At 39.2% G+C, this 20,629-nt stretch overlaps 1 long non-coding RNA gene across 2 annotated transcripts in view; it reads left to right on the top strand.

Annotated features, from left to right (window-relative positions):
• The window catches only part of LOC149917594 (uncharacterized), a 58,615-nt gene extending 39,858 nt beyond the window's left edge, over positions 1-18,757 (top strand). For both annotated transcript variants that reach the window (XR_016467559.1, XR_016467558.1), the window contains exons 2-3: positions 17,609-17,642; positions 18,002-18,757. This is a non-coding gene — a long non-coding RNA (uncharacterized LOC149917594). The remainder of the gene's footprint in view (positions 1-17,608; positions 17,643-18,001) is intronic.
• Positions 18,758-20,629: the final 1,872 nt, after the last annotated feature.

Below are 20,629 nucleotides of genomic sequence, written 5' to 3'. Positions count from 1 at the left end.
TTTCAGGTGGGATTTTTATTTTTGTAAAGAAAACGAATGAAATGACAATTGTGGGGAAGAATGTATGAGAAGAGAGGATTAAGCATGTGGCTGAAAATGAATTAATTAAGCCAGGCACTATAACTGTGTGGGAGCTTATCAGCATCGCCTCCCTCCTTGAATGCAGGAAAGAGCCTTGGATGCTGTAACTGTTCAGGTAGAGATGACTCCCCGGTAGTCTAATGATTCATTTCTATTGGCTTTTAATTAAACTATGGAACTGTGAGGAACTTCAGAAAGGAAGATAAGAGTAGTGCTGTCAAAAGTGATAAGAAACCAGCACAAGAAATAAGGAGACCAGCCCAGTTTTTGATCTCAGAAATACGATCTGAAGCTGATGTCTCACTGACATTCAAGGAGGTTAAGACCTGAAGGATGGTGGTTGTTGGCTGAGTGTGTTGCATTTATGTCTTTTTAACTGGCAACATGCTGGCAACTTAAAGTGGCCAGGAGAAGATATGTGCAATCACAGAATGGCTTCAGTTGGAAGGAACCCTAAGGATCATCAAGTTCCAACCCCCTGGGACAGGCAGGGCCACCAACCTGCAGATCTGATACTAGACCAGGCTGCCCTGCACCCCATCCAACCTGACCTTGAACACCTCTAGGAATGGACCATCTATAGCCTCTTCGGGCTGCCTGTGCCAGCACCTCACCAGTCTCTTGGTAAAGAAATTCCCCCTGACATCCAATCTAAATCTTCACTCCCTATGAAACCATTCCTCCTTGTCCTATCACTATCTACCCTGGTAAAAAGTTGATTCCCCTCGTTTATAATCCCATTTTAAATACTAGAAAGCTGCAGTGAGATCTCCTTACAGACTTTTCTCTTCTACAGGCTGAAAAAGCCCAGCTCCCTCAGCCTCTCTCTGCAGGAGAGGTTCTCCAGCCCTCTGAGTATCTTCATGGCCCTCCGAAAGAATCAATCATTCCTCCCCGGGTGCAGGACTCTGCACTTGCTCTTGCTGAACCTCATCAGGTTTCTCTATCTGACTCTCCAGTCTGTCCAGGTCTTGTTGAACGGCAGCACAGCCTTCTGGTGTGTCAGCCACTCCTCCCATAGATGTTTACCAGAACAGTATTGCACAATAGAACAACGATACAGATAATGCTAACAAGGTGAGAATAATCAGTTGCAACATGTGGAAATTAAAATGATGGGCATTTCCTTGTAAAGAGTTCAGTAACTTCAGTACAGCCTTATCCTAGCCATCCCAAAGAGCCGCTTTTTCTGTGCCACAATACATTTGTTTCAAGACATTTATTGTATCAAGACTTCACATTCATTTATGATTTTTCACAATTGTTACTCCTACTCCTACTTATGCCCTATCACAGAGATGTGGAAAACATACAGATTAACTGGAAGGTGATGGTGAGAACCCATCTTAAAGTCAGCTAACGTGTTCCTAGCCTGGTTCAACTGTGAGGTGTGTAATTTAGCTTTGTTTTTCCCTCTGCAAGTCAGACTAACTTGTTACTGCTTGTGAGTTGCCTATTCAGAGACAGGAAGTCTAGGAACCTGTCCATGTCTTCAAATCCTCCTGTCAAAACCAGAATCAAGATCAGTTTAGGCATGGCAAAGACAGAGAAATTAGCAAGTTCCATGTGACAAAAACAAAGGATAAGGAAAAGAAAGCGCTAGTAAGTTCATGGTGTATCTGTGGGTCAAGAAGTTGCTCTGAACATAGAAGCAGCTTGAATGGATTTGGTGTGGTGATGCTGCAGGAATTAACCAGAAAATTGTGGGGATGAAAGCTGGCTGGAGTGAGCACAAAGGAAGCAGCAGGAAGGGATCACACTGTAGGCAGACTGAGTAGGACCTTGAAAGAAAAATGTGGGAGATCTGTGCTTGATCTAGTAGAAAAGAATGCATGCGTTCAGTTGGAGAAATAGTAGAGATGGGATTTGTGGACCACTTTGGGCAGGACTGGGGCTTGCTGTGTGTCACTCCAGCCTGCCTTTTTACCCCATACTGAAATATGGATCTGCTTGTAATGTAATGGAGACAGGACAGAGAACAGAGGAGGTGTGTGCAGGGCAGCTGGGTAAGACTGATACAGGTGAGGGCAATGAAAAAGACTGTAAAAGAACTGTTAAGATTTCTGAGCCGATTTATTGGTGCTTTTTTTTAATCAAATATTCTGAAAGATCAGTTTCCATTCGATGGAGAAGAGAACACTGCAAACTAATTATCTTTCCAGAAGAGGACTAAAAGCTCATGCAAAGGCAGAATTATATTGCAGCTGTTCTGTCACAAGCCATTGAACTTAAAGTGAAATATGAAAGTGCCATTTTTGGCCAGATTGGATTAGTGGACCAACTGCATCTATTAGTTAAACTTCAGGCAGTATAAGAGAGTTACCACATGGAAAATAATGTGCTGCTATATAAGAGGTAGGTGTAGTTGGCACTTTTGATAGCTAATGGTTTTGAAACTTTTTGTTACAGCAGAGAGAGAGAGACTATGAATAGGATCAAGATTTCTTATGTTTCAAAATGATTTAGAGATCACGAAGAAAACACTTTTCCTTTGGTAGGAAGTTCTTCCTATCCTGTGCTGGATTCTTTCTCCACTACTGTCCCATCTTAAATAGGATGGAAAATGCATGTGAAGTCAACAGACAGAGCTTGCATTACAGCTCCATCACGTTTTATCTTGTAGTGTCAATTTTCTGTCTGGGAGGTGACAGAGGACACAAATTTTCAGAGTTATTTTGTTCAACTGGAGAAGAGTTTTTCAAAAATAATGTTGTTATAGTCTGACGTTGTTTCCATACAGATGGAGCAAAGCGCTTTCATCCATTTATTAGAGATTTGTGTCCAGCTCTCTATCCAAATTTGCTGCTTTGGGTGGCTTATTGTGGTAGGGCAGGAAAAGCTGCCTTAGGTGGGAAGAGAGGCTAATCTGTGTGAAATTGTAGCTATCATTTGTGGAAATGTTGTGATTACTGTGTATGGCTCTGACTTCCTACAGTTCCTGGAATTTCCGTGATTATTAGGTTTGAAAACCTGGCTTACTGACTTCTTAAATTATTAAAGTAGTGAGAGTTTATTGTATGTTTATATTTCAGAGGTATGCTGCTGTTCTCTGTAGGAATGCTTTTCATAGCACAGACCATAAAAAGAGCTTGATTAGTTTTCCTCTCGTTTCTGCTTTGTTTCAATATCAGGTTCTTCACTGTAACGTGCAGTTGAGAGCCCTGTAGTGGGACATTTAACAGATTGCAAAGACTGCTTCTACTGAATAAAAAAATTAAGAGACAGTAGCCTCACACCCAGACTAAAAGTGAAATTCAGTGTAAATGTTGAGCTTCAATGAATAGTTTCTGTGATGCTTGGGAAGGAGTTCTCAGCAAAGCTCACAACATGTGAGCATTGCATTTTCCCAGTCATATTGCAATGCAGTTATATGATTGCAATGCAAAGCCAGTAGGGGGGAAGCAAGGAAGTATCCAATCTTATAAGAGAAGAGACATCTCCGTAGCTTGTGTTAAATGAATTGGAAATAACAGGTGTCTTCTGGATTGTGAGTATGAAGAAATATTAACAATCACCTGGGCCGAGTGGTTTTGTGGCATCTTTGTCAGCGTATCACAATGAATCTTGAAAATGGTACTTAATTACTTTGCTTACTTTCAAGTTTCTATGATTAATTTAGCGAACAGAATGACAACTCCCTACTGGAGATCTGGAGAGGAGCAGCACAATTTTCTTTTCAGTAGAGATGGAGGCCAGCCATTTATGTCTTTTTTCATGATATTGCCTGTTTGATCTGTTTAATACAAAGCAATGCATGCAGAATTCATGATGCTGGCGGCCTGGGTGATTGACCTCTGCCTGATATTTCCATTGGATATTGGAGATGGGACTGGGATTACAGTCTCAGGATACTGTTTGCTGCATCCTTCTATGGAGCAAATGGTCTTGTTCAGAAGTTCCTGTATCACCCTTCATAATTTGGGCTGTTTTTTTCTTTTTTTCTTTTTCTTTTTTCTTTTTTCTTTTTTCTTTTTTTTTTTTTTTGCAACATTCAGCACCTTACTCAGCCCTTACTCAGCTCTCTCTTGAGATGGAAAGTCAAGCAGTCTTTTTTCTCATGTTGAGCTGATGTACACAACGTATGTTCAAGTGCTTGGTTCCCTTTTGCTTTTCAGAGTTGGTTACCTTAACTTCCCTGTTGCTTATACTAGGTGGTAAAGTTGAGTTTTCTTCCAGAAACCTAATTGAGAGTCCTATTTCCTGCCTTTGACATGGGACTTTGCTTTCCTGTAACACCACCTTCATGGAGATGCTCTCTGTACCAGACTGTTGGAACTACTTTCTCTTCCCAAGAAACACAGTCTCCTTTGGACCACTTCTCTCCATCTCTGCTGACTGACTTGGGGACCCTGGACTCTGTTACGAATTTTGAAGTAGACTGAATGCTATCATCCTCTAGCTCTTATAAACTGAGTTACATAACAGCATGACTCTGGAGAAAGCTGTTTTTCTTGCTGCTTTCATCCCCTCTTCAGCATTACTGGAACCTTCAGAAAATCTGTCTCCTGGCATAGAAATTATAAGCACTTATGTGGCACTTAGATTCCAAGAGCAACAATGAAAGTGGTTGTGTTTCAGACACTTGTGATGGTAAGGTCTGCACTTAGCGTAGAAATGAGGATGCAGCAATGTGTATGTGTAGGAGAGGAGGATGTCAGAGTGCACTTTAGCAGAAACAGATTCAAATCCCAGCCTTGCCATGTTGTTAACAACACTTTATTGTCCTTGTCATCCTAGTAGAACAAGGGCAGAGTTTATCTCTTCAGGCATTCAGCTTCACAAAGGTAAACATTTTCTACCTGTAGCCTCTGCTGTGAGTTGCTGGAAATGACAGAACCATTGCCAAAATCTTTCTAATCTGTCTTGCATAGAGGAGATATTATAAGCAGTTCATTTCCCAGACATGTAGATTAGTGGAACTTTCTAATTAGAGATGGAATTACCACTCAGGTAGCCAGACAGACGTTAAGCCACCTTTTGAGCTGAAGGAAATGGCTCTATATCACAAAACTGGCATAAATTAGCTGAAAATATAAGCCTGGAGAAATAGTTTGGTGGGCTGTTTTTATATAGGACAGCTCTTAGAGTTTTTGTAGATGGGCAGTATTTACTTAGAAATAATATGAAATAGTGAAGGGATATGCTTTAGACAAGCACTAGTCATTCAGTTTGGTGCAGGACTATTTGCAATAAAGGCAAGACATTCTGTGGCAGGGTAATAAAAGAGGTAAGAGCTGATGTTATAATCGGGTTCTTCTGATGTTACAATCCACAAATACTGCAGGAGTGAGAAGAATCTGATGTGAAATTTAGTTTGGGAAACAGCTGAACCTGTGAATGTCAAAGCTTAAGGAAAACAATCAAGAATTTAATTCAAAATGGGAAAAGCTTTTTCATTTAAAGTATGGAGCCCTTTTCATCCTTCTCCCTCTCCTGTTACCTGCCTTTAGCTTACTGAAAGATTTAGAAATATGAAGAGGCATTTACAGTAGGTCACATCTCTACCACTTTGCTAGTAAAAGGTTATTTCTTCCAGAAATGTCACTATTGTAAGCCACTGCTTCAACGTTTTACTCTGTGCATAAGTCCCAGTGAAATGAGAATATATCAGTGGAAGGTGGTAAAAACTGGAAGGTGGATGGAATTGGTTCTGGAAATTGGAGAATTAAAATAATCTCTCTGATTAGAAATATATGTTACATGGCCTTAATTCTCTCACCATTATCTGTGGTCAGAAATGCCTCCTGCATGTCTTCCCAATAAAACCAAAGGTGCAATAAGGAGAACAGTGGTGTCTGAGGAGTTGAAATAGCTCATGGTCTCTCTTGTGAGTAGGCAGAGATAGGAAAGAGTTGTTCTGCGTTGGGTTTATTTTTTTTTTCAGTGCTCACTGGCAGAAAGTACCTTCTTGGAAACTTCTGGAGCCATTAGCATTTCAATTGCATTACTATGCTTCCTTCATGCATGTAATGACAGCCGTTGCCACTGCTCCTCTTAGACTTAGTGAGAGGAAATAATTATCAAAGGGGGAAAGGAGACCTCAAGGTCACGTTTCTATTTGAGTGCTTCATATTCCAGACATCAGCAGTGACATAAGCTCTGGGACCTTCCCTGTGAGCCTCACCTGTCTAAAAATAAGTGTCTTGCTGATAGAGAGTAGCATGTCCATACGTGTCCTCCATGCAAGTATAGGGGAGTTAGGCATTTGCCTACGTCTTGTTGCTTCCAGATGGATCCTTTGGGATGAACAATCCCTTCTTTTGCTGATCAAAAGTGATTTTCTCTAAAAAAAATGTGGCTTTCTAAATATTGGAGGGTTTGATCCCAGTGAGACTTCTCTATGCCCAACACAAGACAGCAAGACTAGAACTGACAGTTTTATAATATAGACTGATATTTTACACAAGATTTATAGCTGCGTAAACTATTTAGGAAGACAGTAAGACTCAGGGCTTTATTTTTTCTGTTTGGGGCTTTGTCCAGTATTTAAATCTGAGAAAGTGGTAACAAATCTTGATACTCTGAAGTGTGTTCAGCTTCTTCTGTATTTCAGCAAATAGAAAAATACCATACAGAGCAGGGGAAAAGCCGTGAGTGTGTTGTATAGACATGAAATTGTTTCCTTTTCTTATGGCTGCAGGTCACTAGCTATACTGCACAAAAGGTCATGATGGCCTATTTTTCCTGATGCAGTTTAAACCTCCTCTCTTTCCTATAGTATTTCAAACTACACTTTCCCTAGTGATTGCTTGTTCCATTGGCTGGAGGAGGTACTCTTCACTTTATACATCATTCAGAGAGTAAGGAATTTTTACGAGAAGCAAATGCCAAACAGAAGAGTTTTCAGAAGTTTTTTGTGGACTTCACACTATGCCTTTCTCCAATCCTTTTGTCTGAGAAGCGGTGGATGCTGCCTTGAAGATCTGGTATTGTTTATACTGATCCATGTGGAATAGCAGGGCTCAAAACATCACTGATTTTACCACTGTGCTTTGAGAGATGTGCTCTGAGGATAGGGACTTGACATAACATTTCTTTTCCTGCCATCTCTGATGATGCAGATGCACAAACGAGGTACTAGCTGTTTACTTGCATGTTAATTTTAAGCATAATTAGTAACACAAGGGGCGCGGGGAATTAGTGTTTGACAAATGGTAGAAGATGCATTTGGTAGGAAAACAAAGCAGCATTTGTTCTTAAGCTCCTAAGAACAAATTCCAAACTATGAAGGGAAAAAGAAAATAAAGTTGAACTTACAGGAAAAGTACTTGAGACTGTCCTTTCAAGTACTCCTTCCTATAATTTAAAAGGCTAATGACTGCAAATATAAAGAATACTGAACACTTGTCCTGTATTTCATTTACTAGAAAAACAAGAATGAGCTTGAACTTAGCTGTGCTTTCCCCCAGGGAAGCCATGGGACTAAATTACAGAAGAAGAAACATTATCTGTGACTTCTGAGCTGATTACTTCTCCCTCCTGAAAGCAGTAACAGGAACTATGTAGTCAAGTTGGTCAATGGACGGAGAGATTTACATTTTAAAAGATGTACTACATTTATGCTCTTCCTAGAAGCTTTCCCTCTCTTATTTCATAATCTTACCTCCTTTGTCAGCCACATGGAACCACTGTGAGGTGTCTGATGTGTTTTCTTTTAGAGGCCACGTTTGGGTACTTTCCTGCTTGTGGGAACTTTGTCCCATGGCTTTCTCATATTCTTCTTTGGTGCTATCTAGTCATGCAGGACTAAGGCACATTAAATATATTTCATAAAATAAAATTAATACTTAAGAGCTTAACTTTTACTTTAAAAAAAATTTGGAGCTCCACTGGTCTGAATCTACATGTCCTACTTTGTTTGCTCTCTCTTGCATCATTAGTGAAGTACAACCCAAAGCCAAATCATGGCAATTCAGAGAAGTACATATCCACTGAAGGATGTGCTTGGCTGGTGGGAGGAGATAAGCCATGAGCTCCAAGGAGGAAAGACCGAGGATATTACTTTCCCCTTTACAAAGCTGGCCACCATCTCACCCCACTGATCTGTGTGTAAGGTGCAGAAATAAGCCAGAAATCTTGTGTTGGGATTTAAGTCTGGAATTAACTGAAAAAGCATCCCATTTTATTTTATATACCATCTCCTCCATGATTCCTTTAATGAAATTAATGGCTTTGTTCTAGCCCCATGTTGGTTAAACAATGAACAGCAAAGATTTTCTCATCCCTATCTAGCAGCTTCTGGGGTACAGGATAAATGGCTTTAAAGACCTCTGCCAATCTGCTTCACCCCTAATCTTTTCCCTTCCTAATTTAAAGAAAGACTTTGTGAAGGATTTTATCTGCTGTTATTTCTAAATTTAGATTGCAAAATAGGGCCAGGGGCATATTAAAAACTGCTGGAGAAAGTAAGTGCTGGTATGAGGTGTAAGGCTCATGTACAAGCTCTAAGCAGCTGCATCAGAGGAAGATATCTAACAGTGGCTCATGTTGCATCGCTCATGCACATGGAGGTGATATTGTATCCCTTTGTGCTGAACTTGGAAATGGGGAGCTGCAAGATCAGAGTGCATGAAGCAGTGCTTTGCACTTGCGAAGTACTTTAAAGTTTCATGTGTCTGTTCATGGGAAGACTGCAAGCTGTCAGCTGTGCAACCTCAGCAAAACACGATGGCTGTTCTCCGCAGCTTGCCTTTGATTTCTGAGCAACTCTGGAGGGCAAGCACTTGATTTACTATTGGAGGAAAATGCTGCAGAAGTTAAATGGGATCAGGTGAAGATTGGGAATTACTGTGCAGCTAATGTACAGAAGCTAAGAGGTCTCAGTTTCTGAAGAATTTAAACTTTGGATGATTATCTCCTGGCTCAGTACTTTTTACATGAAGCTTCTCCACATCATCTTGGCATCTGGACATCCTTGCTGTTTTTATTTTATTAAAATATTATTTAGCAGTGCTGATGAGTGAAGGCACGTGGAGAAGACACAGTGACCCATGCTGAGAGTCATGAGAAACAACTCCATGCTTCTCATCACTGGAAAGGGCTCCTTCAATTGTCATCTTCCAAAACAATTCTCTTCTTGGTGCATTTGTACCATTGTGGGAGCACTGTGCAGAGCAGCTCTGTGAAGTTTGGTTTCTTATGTGTTGCCTGGATTATTCCTGGTTGTTCCCCTCACCTGCAGGGAACAGGAAACAAACCAGCATCTTCTGGTTTTGCTAGTCCCTAGCTCTTGTAGAGGCAAGAGGAACTTCATCCATTTCTCCTGCACTACAGCTCTGTCATGGAAACTACTGTGGCCAAGTAGTATCAATATTCTCTCTGTTTATTGTTACACATACAAAGAGTTAACAACAAGGAGTTTGCATTTGCCAGGCATCTACTTCTGTATCAATCTGCAGCCCATGTTTGAAGTCTATGAGGGTTGCAAATCCTGCTGATGTGTTCTCTTTCTCTTAAATTATTTTTATTTTTACTTTCCCCTTAGAAAAATACAATTGTTACCAAATAGTTTGTGACAATAGGCTCTCTTCGTTTCTCTGCTACGGTGGAAAATATTTAGAGAAATTTTTTAGGGAAATTGTACTTTTCCTGGGAACCCATTTGCTTTTCCCTGAAATGAAGAGGAGGCACCACGTTGCTGCAACAGAAATTGGATTGGTTCCTAAGTGCCATTAGTATATTTCCTTTTTACTGTGAGATACCTTCCAAACCACTGACTGAAATAGAAACAGGGTTTACACACATCATATACATACAAGCAATCTACCTCTCAAGTTATATCTGGCAGTGATCTTTATTTCTCTTTTTTAAAACCTGTTACATCTTTTCTTAGTGCTGCATGCTGGTAGAGCATTCTGTAGCTATTTATTGATAAATGTAGTATATGGCATATAGGGGGGAAAAAGCATTCTACAGCCACCCTTTCTGGAGTTGTTTAAAAGCAAAAAGGCTGTTCTGTGTTTTGAATGTACCAGCTTTATTAAAATTAAAAGGCATAGAGGAGATTTCTCTTTCAAACTGAAGACAAATATTTTCTGCATTCTACCAAAGATGGAGTGCAAGGATGCCCACATTTTCCTCAGAAAGGTTTCCTGAAAGCACAGGGAGGCTCTCCTTGTCATTAATCCAAAAGACATCAGCATAAATCCTGATTCTCAAACCAGACCTCACTGATACTTTTCTCCCCTTATCAATGCAACTTTCTCTAGATCAAAGAGGTAACTTTCTAGATCTTAGGAATTATTTGTTCTGGTGATATTCTCTGTGTTCAGAGTATGTGATGGTGTTCCAAAAAGTTTCTGGACTACTGCTGCAATATTTTTGTGGCAGTATTTTTTTTCTCATTCCCACTTAGCATTTAATCCAGATCTTGTAACTGACCTAATTCAATGAAATGTAGAGATGAAAATCACAGGCCTGTTTTATTCCACAGAATGAATGGCAGTTTTTTAAAATTTCTTTTTATTATTATTATTTTACTGTTTTTTTTCTGCACTCTATGTGCATGAGTTTTGTATACTTATTCTACACAGGTGATTGAAATCATTAGTACAAAGCTGCTCTGTTCAAGTTTTCCTGCATTTTTTGTGAAAATTCATTTTATTCCCCTCAGACAGAATTACCCCTTTTCAACAATGACTTTCCCATGCATTATATTTCCCATTCAGGAAAGCTATATGTTGGGGTCTGTCCTTTCCCTTTGGATTCAGAGAATGAGGATGGACGTTCCAGCTTGTCTCCTCCAAACACACATAGATGATGTTACAGTGCTGCTAATCAAAATGCTAGGTGCAGTGGAGGATTCAGACTGTGTGAGGTTCTGCCTGTTAGAAGGTTGTGAGGCTCCCTGTGATGAGTGGGCTGATTTTTCTGAGCCTGTGTGTATGTATTCGTGAGGGAGAAAGGGTTGTCAGTAGATCAGAGTAACAAAGCCTTCTGTTGGTGTCTGCTCTTTTGGGAGGAAATGACTAAAATAGCAGAGTAACGGAGCTGAAACTATAATTTTGGCAGAGTAGGAAACGATCTGCAAGAACCATCTGTTAATGCTGAACACTCCATAGACCAACGTTAGAGCAGGCTGATCTTTCTAATTACACCTTCCCCTGAGCCCCAGTCTTACTTCTGACAGGGCTGCTGGACCTATACAGCTCACAGCTAATGGTCCTTCATATGAGCTCACAGAGGCTGTGTTATCATCTGTTATCTTGCCTTCCCTGGAGCAAGGTTAATTTGCATTCGAATTCGTGCTTTTTGTACTGCTGTCTTTCCTTGTGCCTGGTAATTTTCCATTGTCTCTTATCTAGGTATAACAAGGAGACCTAAACAATATCTCTTCTTCCTAAGTCTTCTGCTGTCGCTGGTAGTGCTCCAGAGGTGGACATAAATCAGGCCTAACAACTTTTCTATCTCTGTTGTAATACACCTAGATCCCTTAACTTCTGTGTAAGAGGCCTCATCTTTCAAAAAGCATCACTATATTGGTATGTTAGAGGCCTTATGTGAAAGGCTTAGTGATGAGGGAGGAAGGAGAAGTGGCACATCCCACCCAACCTTTGCGCTCTTTTCTCTGAAAATACTTGTGTTTGCTGATACTGATGAGCATAGAGCAACTCCAGACTAGAAACTCAGCATGTCCTATGAAATAGGAGTTTTAAGTGAGAGACAACTGCCAGCAATCACCAGTAGCTGTAATAGAAAAGTCAATGAGATACTGCTCTCCTTCCGCGGCGTTAGCAGTGAAGACAGAAAGCATGCAGAGTGCCAAAATACAAACAGGGGATCAAACTGTCTCCTTCATGACTGCTTTTGCCTTTCCTAGAGCACAACCAGCCTCAAAGCTCACTTGGCCCAGCAGAAGTCTCTTTCCCTCTACTCCCCCTTTTATAGCAGAACAAGTCCTGAAAATCTTGATAGATCACTGTGGGCCTCAAAAATGGCTATGGATTTTACTGGGCTGTTGCCTTTTCTTGTTTTACTCCAGATATTGGGATTAATTTCTAGAAGGGACTTATGTTTTCCATTCTTTAATGGTTGTTTACTATCAGTGTCTTGATTTATAGTGAGGGAAACAAATAACAGCACAGTACTTCCTTTTCTTGTCCCAATTCTGTTTTCTGCAAATATTACTGTAAAAAAGTTCAGAGTCCAGGGCATGCTTTGCAAAATATAGTCTATCTCGCAGTGGTGCTGTGAACATGTTTTCTTTGGGAGGAGAGATTTCCCCTCATTTCAGCCTTCAGCTTTTGTTCTTCTAACCTTAGGGATGGACTGGATGGCTATAGTAGTCCCTTACTCACAGACTCTTAAGTCTTTAAGCCAACATCGGAGAGCATATTTGTCCCTCTAGAGGTAAAATCTTGTTTATGTTTCTGTGTTCTCTCACCACTCATCTGGTATTGCAACAACAGTAAATATTTTCACAGTAAAATCTTTTAGCTGTCACTTACTGGTGAACACATACACAAATAACCGTGTTCCTTCTAGCAGCTTGATTTGGGCTGGTGTCCCCAAGGCAATGTGGAGCATGATAATGACAGGGAGGATGTTATCTGATATTGTGCAAGGACTAGGAAGTGTCAGTTAACATCCCAGATGCCTCTTGTAAACTAAAATGTCAGCATTGGAAATGACATCTCCATGTCTCTCCAAACTCATTGATGATAAAGTGGTTAAAAGTGATAGATTAAAAAGTGAGTCTCATAAAAGTGAACTGAGTTCAGTAAAGCCAAATGAGATACTATGATCTCTTTATTTGGCTCCCTGTTATCGTGTTAATTTTACATCCTGGTAGCTCAAAAGGTTTATATAATGAGATTACTTAAGACAATTAGGTATGTGATGCTGATGTAAAGGAAATTCCAGCAGATATCTTATATAAACTGATAAAGAATTGCTATGGGTACAATTCTTGGAAATTGGAGTTCGGAAGAGGATAACTATTGTAGAAATCTTGTTGGTGTAAGATGGTAGTTATATAAAACTGTCCTGTTTTTGTCTGTTAAAGGCAAACCTTTCCTCAGAAATTAGATGGCATTCTCCTAACAATGATATCACTTGGCATTTTTGCTGGTGTGAATCTAAGAAGAATTACATCCTCTTCAGAGAAGAAGAAAAATAACGTATGTGCCTGTACATATGGAGCTACAATTTGGATAGGAATTTGTTTCAGATTAGAAGACAACAGATATAAATAATCAAAGTTGGACTCAGAGTTTGGGGTATATGGTTATTTTCCTGCAGTTCTCCTTTTAAGACCACTGAAGGTTTGGGAAACGTGAGGCAGTGATGGATGGAGGTGCAAGTGGCATTACAGGAGCCTGTAGTACATGCAGGACTTGCCTTTGGAATGGATGGATCTGGAAGTAAAGCCAGAGCTATGAAGAGCCCTGGAGGATGGCCTCTTGTAGCCCAAGAGCCAGTTACCCACGATGTTCAGCTTGGAAGTAATTCTAACAAAAAGTAGAAAAAGTCAGAAGGGATTTTCCCTGCTAAACTTTTTCAAAACAGTTGCTTGAGAGGATCATTTTCTCATAGGTTGAATTGTTTTGCTGCTGTTTTGCTGCTCCCTGTGCTGAGGTGCCAGGAATGCTTCAAGCTTGAGGGCATTCTGCTGGGATGTACAATAAACTGAATAGTCACCTTTAGATTTTTGATGGCATTTTCAAAGTAAGTCACAGCAGTGTTGGATAATAACAACTCTGTGAAGAATGCTTTTTTTTTTTTTTTTGGCCAGAGGGATGGAAGACTGGAGAACACTTGCAAAAACTTCAGTGCTCTACAAGGGAGGGTTTGGTGAGGTAAACTTCTTCACACGGCTAACACAAACCTCTGACACAAGTGGCCTTTGGCTTCCCTTGTAGCAGCCGCCAGAATGCATTCAGGGAACTTTCTTAACTTTCTACAAATCGTGCTCTGAGCAGCAAAGAAAACCAAGATATGGTGAAAACCGGGAGACTCCATGGGTGGAATTTTCTCATGGCGAATGCTACCTCCTTGCAAGTGAATTCCTCCTCTTTGCACCTCTGCTCTTGGCTGCTGCCTAAGGACTACTGGTGGAGCTTTGTGATTACTTGTAAGATCAAAGCTGCAAGCCTTCTCGTTTTTCTTGTCTCATATAACATTGAAACCCAGTGCCCCACAGATATGTAACAGATGATCAAAAGCTTTCAAGATTTTTCTGACTACATTAGCTGGTCTAATAACAGTCATCTTCCTCTATACTTCTCCTGTATCCTTGAAACTATAGCATTGTCACATATTTAATGTTTAAGTATAGGGAAATAGAGGGAGAATTAACCCCCCACCATTCTGGTCTGAGAAAGAATAACCACTCTGTGAGGGCAGTCAACTAATGATACGGAATTTATTTCAGTGTTAAGAGTATTTAAGTTTAATTTGATAGAATACTTCTTTTTTTTTTGTTATCTCTTCCTTGGCCCTGATCTGATTCCCTGAACTCTTCAGCTTCCATCTTTGCTTTATCTAGCTCCAGATGAAAACCATTCATAGGTAGTAGAACTTGTCCTGAACTTCCTTCAGTTCATATCTTTAAGAACTGACTAGCCAATCCTTCCTCCTTTGTACCTTGCTGCACTGGCCTTTATTGGTCTCTTTTATCTCTATAAAGCCTGACTTCTAACACAGGGGGTGACCGACGTCATCTTGATCCTATTACTAAGCCAATTACTCTTGTTGCATTATTGAACCAGTTTACCTGTAATCTATTCGTGGTAAGCTATACCATTCAATAGGTTAGGGCTAAATAACTGAGTACATGCTAGCAGAGTAATTAAATACTGTGAACTGAGAGGATGAAATCTAGTAATCTGGAGAGAGCTTCAAACTCTTTTTAAAAAAAAATAAAAAATAAAAATCAAGAGAATTACTTCTATTTAATATAGGGACAGCTAGATGGATAACATACTAACCAATCTGCCAATATTATGCAGGTTTGGAGGAAAATGCTGATACAACCAATATTGAATATGTACCAGAGTCTAAATCATTCAGTTAAATACTACTTGCAAATATCCTCATGTTTTCTGCACAGCTGTTTCCAGCTGCCATGGAAGCAAACCATGCCATACTACAAACCTCAGCTTACTGTTGATTAAAAAACCCACGCAACAATGGTAATTGATGTCCCAAAAGATTTTTCTCAGACTGTGTTGAAGGGAAAGGGTCCAGACCATGAATATTCCTTACTTCTGATGTGGTTAAAATACTTACTTATATATGATCACTACAGTTGGAGATTCTAAAAAATTAGGGCTGGGACATAAATTCCCCTCATAGTTATACAGATTTGTTCAAAATAAAGCTTTGGATTTCATGAAAGCTGACGTTAGTTTAAGAATTTTCAAGAAAATATTGAGGAGTCTTGTAAGTAAATGTGTTTTGGTATTCCCTCCTGACATTAGCTTGTAAGAGTTCAATCAGTTTGCGTGTACTGTTGAAATTGCCTATAGTTATCCAACAGTATATAGCAATTGCTCAAACTGACTGTGAACAGTATTTCAGTGTGATTAAGTCAATACCAGATCTTACTGAATGGAAGCATTCTGAGCTCAAAAGAACTGCTCAGGTTCTTAGAATTAATGACCCAAATTATTTCTCAAAATGACAGCATCTGGATTTTACAATTAATGTACAAGTAGTAACAATTTTTAGGGGCATAACCAGATAAGCTGCTGTGGAAGTCTCCAGGAGGGTTTGAGTCTGTCAGCATTTTATTTAAAAATAAAAATTAAAAAACTATAAAAAAGGAGTATTTACTACTCCCAAATAGAGCAGTTTTTCTTTCTTTCAGTCTTCCAGAGGGTAGAAACTCTTACAGATAGTTAAATTACTGACAACTGTATTTTGTACACATCTGCCCTACTGTCTGAACTGAGATGCACTGAATATGTCGGTGATTGAGCCTACTTTGAGTATTTGAATTGCCACATAAACTCTTTCCTCCTTTTTCCCAGCTGTGTCCAGAGAATATAAGCTTGTACTGTTTGCAATGAGAAGCAAAGGAGGATTCAGGCTTATACCCCTTTCTGCTCTTCTCCTAACACGTTTCTATTCACAGTCCTGTTTGAAAATTAGACACTCTTCATCTTCACTAAAGAAAACAGAACCAAATGGCAACACAGCAGCTCTTTAGTTCATGTAGGCCATTTGGGTAAATGTTTTATTTGTTGCCTATTCATGAGTGCCTAATAACCTTGAAGGAAATGCTAAGACTCCTGGGTTGCACCCAAGGTAAAATCTCTTTTATTAAATTAGTTCTATTCAAGGCTTCCTCTGGAGTCCAAAGTAAAATCTGAATGCTGTCAGTGTCCCTGGAAAGCATGAAGAGACAGCTTTAGAGGTAAACTCAGCAGCTCTGGTGCTTGTTCATTATGTGATGATTCCCTACGAGTCTCTTACAGTACTATTCTGGAAATATACACAAAAGGAAATTCTTCAGAAGAGGGAGCATGGATGCTGTTTACAGATTAAAATTAGGTTAAAAGTAGGTCAATATTTGGAAAATTTTAGCTTTTCAGAGGAGCTCTTTTAAACCAGTTCTTATCCTTTGATTAGTAAGGAAGAGGAGACATTGAGAGAGAAGGATTTTTATTTTGGATTCTGTTGTGAGAATTTATTATCTTCTGCAAAGAAAATAAGGATTATATCTGAAAGGCTTTTGGGTACTCAGGAGTAGAATTTTCCAGGTTCATTGTATGTTTCACAGCTTTCTTCAAAAAGATTTAAATGCACTCCACTTGTGGTTATTTTATTTTCAGGCAAAATTAAGTACCTACATAGAGGACTCGCTATCTTTTCCTAAATGTATTTTGCAAAGCTATTAAATATATTTTCTTTCTTTTTTTACAGTGCTTTTGTATCACTTGTCTGTTATTCCCTTACATTTTTTATTTGTCAGATGAAGGAACTTTGTAAATGTTCACAAAATATTAAAGTAATTCAAATGCAGCACTGTGCATGATAGGAAAATTATAGACAGACATTCAAGATGTCATTTCTTGTGACTGCCAATACAGCTTTTAAGCTTGAAAGAAATTGTGTATTCCATAATGATCTTTGTGCAGTCTGTAAACTGTCTTAATTTGTCACATCAGGGTCAATGGAAATGAATGGATCCCCAGATGTCCAAGCCATTTAAAAGACTCTTTCTTGCTGCCACAGCGTTTAAATCTTGTTTTTTTTTTTATTAGTGGGAGTAAGTAGATTAATGTGAGCCACTTGCTGAACTAGACTCTGAGCTTGTGCCTTGATCACATTCTCCCTGCATCTGATCAGAACAAGACAGTCATACAATCATAAAATCATAAAATGTCCTGGAATAGCTGTTTAGGTTGGAAGGGACCTTAAGGATCATTGAGCTCCAGACTTTGGGAGGGGAGGAAGGATTGTGCTCCTGGGCACGATGCTGGGACAGCCAGCCTCCCTTCTGATTGGGAGGTGTGTGGTTATTTTCTCTGAGTGGTACTGAAAAAAATATATGTATTTCTTCCTGAACATGGCTGACCTGCAGAATTGAACTTGGAAACAACGGAGGGGCAGCTTTGGTGAGTTTGTTCTTTCACATAGTGCACATTTGGTGAAGGGGTCTTGCTTCTGTTCTGGCACTCAGCTGCCTTTGGTGTGATTTAGATTTGCTGTAAACAAACACTGGAGATAGTTTTTTGGGGAACAGATGAGTTCTTAAGGCTCAGCCTTGTCACTATGTGCCCCCTGGGACTCTGCAGCTCATAATGCTGATCGGTGCTAGTGATGCCGAGGGAGCAGTAAAGCAAGGAAGGAAGAATCAAACTCTTCTATTTCAATTAAGATAATGGTTAGTAGATCAGGGGCCGTATCTGCTAAGTGTTGTTATTGCCCTAAGTGATTTACAGAGACTTTGGAGACTCATTTTCCTTCGTTACAGAAGATACAGCTATGAAACTCTTCCTCTGAAACAGTCACGCATATTGGGCTGTAGTGATGCTGCCTGCATTACTCCAGTTCCATGCAGTGGAACATTCAACTGATCGATTCACTAACGCAAAGAACAAGGAGAATAAAATGGTGAAAAGAAATGCATAGAATTAGTATAAAGTCAGGTGCACAAGGGCTTCCTTCACAATACCTACATGTCCAGTCTGCAGAGGACCTAAGTACAAGAGTCGTCTTACCATTGAAGTTAACTATGAATTGCAAAATGTAAGCAGTATGGTAGAAATACAGCTGCTGTAGCATGGCACAGGTTTAGCAAGTCAAGCAGGAGCCACATGGATCTATCCTGAAATATACGGAACTACTCCAGAGGAAAACCCCTCTGGACATCTTTTGTTGGAGAAGCTGTAGCAGAAATGCCTTGACTTCTGAGAAAAGTTTTGCTGAAGCTCATCAAATTGCAACAGAAAGCCAGTATCTGGTAACCGTCCAAAGCTAGAGATCAATCAGGTAACACTTAGGAACTCAGGATAACAAGATTTGCTTTCTTACTCAGACACTTAATATCCATTTTCAAACTTGTTAAATATGATCTATCTTGTTGGCAATTCAGAGCTGAGACACTGAAAAGCAGATGATGATCTAGATTCTGCTTTCTCTTGAGTATAATTAATAACCTAGATTATGAAATTCAAGTCAGTTACAACTTTGTAACAACCAAAAACAAGAATAATAAAAGGTTTATTGATCTTGCAGAAACTGTGCAGTGGGAAGTGATTTTGTTTTTCCAAGTCCAGGACCTTTTTTATTTGCCATGCTAGTGTGACTTTCCAGACTTGGTGGCTGAAAAGCCATATCACATGAGTTTTTACCTGTGCTTTTGGCAATATGTAAGTATTTGTTAGTGTCATCGTGTGTCCTGATATAAAAGGAGAAAAATGCATGCAGTGTCGTGAGTATTAGCTAAACATATCCACATTTTTAAATGTAGGAGATTAATATGGAAATTAAAAAGAAAAAGTGATAAAAATATATTCCCTAATTCTGATTGTAGTACTTCTGAAAAGCATTTGGTTAGCAAGGGCCCTTTCATTAAGAAAAAATCTTCAGATGCTTGTCTTCCTCCCAGCCACAGGTTGTAACATGAATCCCTTGGCTGTAAATCAAAGTAGACTGTATTATTCATCTCATCTATTTCTGGCTATAAAAAGAAAAGTCAAGGAATGAGCTGATATCATATTGAGGTTAACTTCCCAACGAATGGTTGAACATCACTTGTTAATGGAAAGTAGAGAATGGATTTCTTTCTTTGATTCCATGTAAGTTTGCTTTTTTTTTTTCTCCCTTTCATGAAACTACTCATTATCTCAACCCATGAGCTTTTCTTTTCTTCATTGTGTTTTCTTCTGCTGTCCACTTGAGGTGTGGACCAGGAGAACAGCATGTTGAATTAGATTCCCACTGGTTGTAAAACTAACACCATAAAAAAAAAAAACCAAGAAAAATGTTGTTCCATTAATGCTGGAATATGCTTAACACATCCATAGTCTATAATTTGCTCTAAAAATTCCTTGTTGAATTAAAACCTTGGAGGAAAAATTCTTCCTCTCAAGACAATGAAAATTTTCTAAGTTGTTTGGTAGACTTAAGCACTACTCCAAGCCTGAATTTACAAATTCGGTGAAATCTTCGTGTAAGAGGAAACTTCAGTGATGAGAAGTCTTTGAAGATGAGAGCTATTATGATGAAGTGTTTGAAGACAGACTTTCTGGTGGTTTTTGAAGTAGTAGGAGAACAGAAATTACTAATTGCTAGTGAGTTTCCCTTTAATCAGATTCTTAGCAGATCATTCAGTAGAAGTTTTGATATTACTAAAGCTACTGTGAAAGATGTAAATGTGCACCCTGGTTGTCCTATAGCACAACAGGAAACTATTGCATTATTATATCTTTGCAAGAATTCCCTCAATTTTCCTCCTGACTGCCATACTGGATTCTTATCTTGACTGGTGATTATCATTTGCTTTCATGGTTGTTGATGTTCACTTATGAGAGTTGCAGCAAAGTGGTTAGTTATGTACTTTTGATCTTGTTGTGGTGCTGCCTAGAAAATAAGAAGGCTTTGGATAGCAAAGTAAAACAGCTGAAACCATTGGTAAATAGTTTGATGTCTTCACCTTTCTTCTAAATGGTTCAGTGGTGTTCCTGAATTTAACTCATGGATATGTGAGCATGTGGGGCATGGCTATTATTTACCTCTACATTCTCATAAAGAAAAAGTTAACATCAGTATGGATTAAAGCTCTTCAAAGGTGCTTCCCAATTGTGTTTTTATGCCTTTAATGTAAAAATAATAAAAATTTAAAAATCTGTCAGTTAATTGCTTACAGTACTTCAAAACTGAGTCTGAAACAAATGAGATTCCCGGAGTCCTCGATGTGAATGGTGCTCCTTGTTTCACTTGCAAGATGGGCAGATTTTTTTGTTTTATATGGCAGGTCTCCAGCCAAAGCTGTCTAGTGGAATGAAATATTTTCTGAACGTATAGTCAAGTGCTGTAGATGCAGTTCTCTGGGAAATGTAGTGGGTGATAAATGTTTTTAAAGTGTAATAAAACCAAC

This window comes from Phasianus colchicus, chromosome 6 (assembly GCF_987193195.1).
Source record: "Phasianus colchicus chromosome 6, bPhaCol1.hap1.1, whole genome shotgun sequence".
NCBI lineage: Eukaryota > Metazoa > Chordata > Aves > Galliformes > Phasianidae > Phasianus > Phasianus colchicus.
The sequence above is the reverse complement of the archived record's forward strand: the minus strand, read 5'-3'. Positions and strand labels throughout refer to the sequence as shown.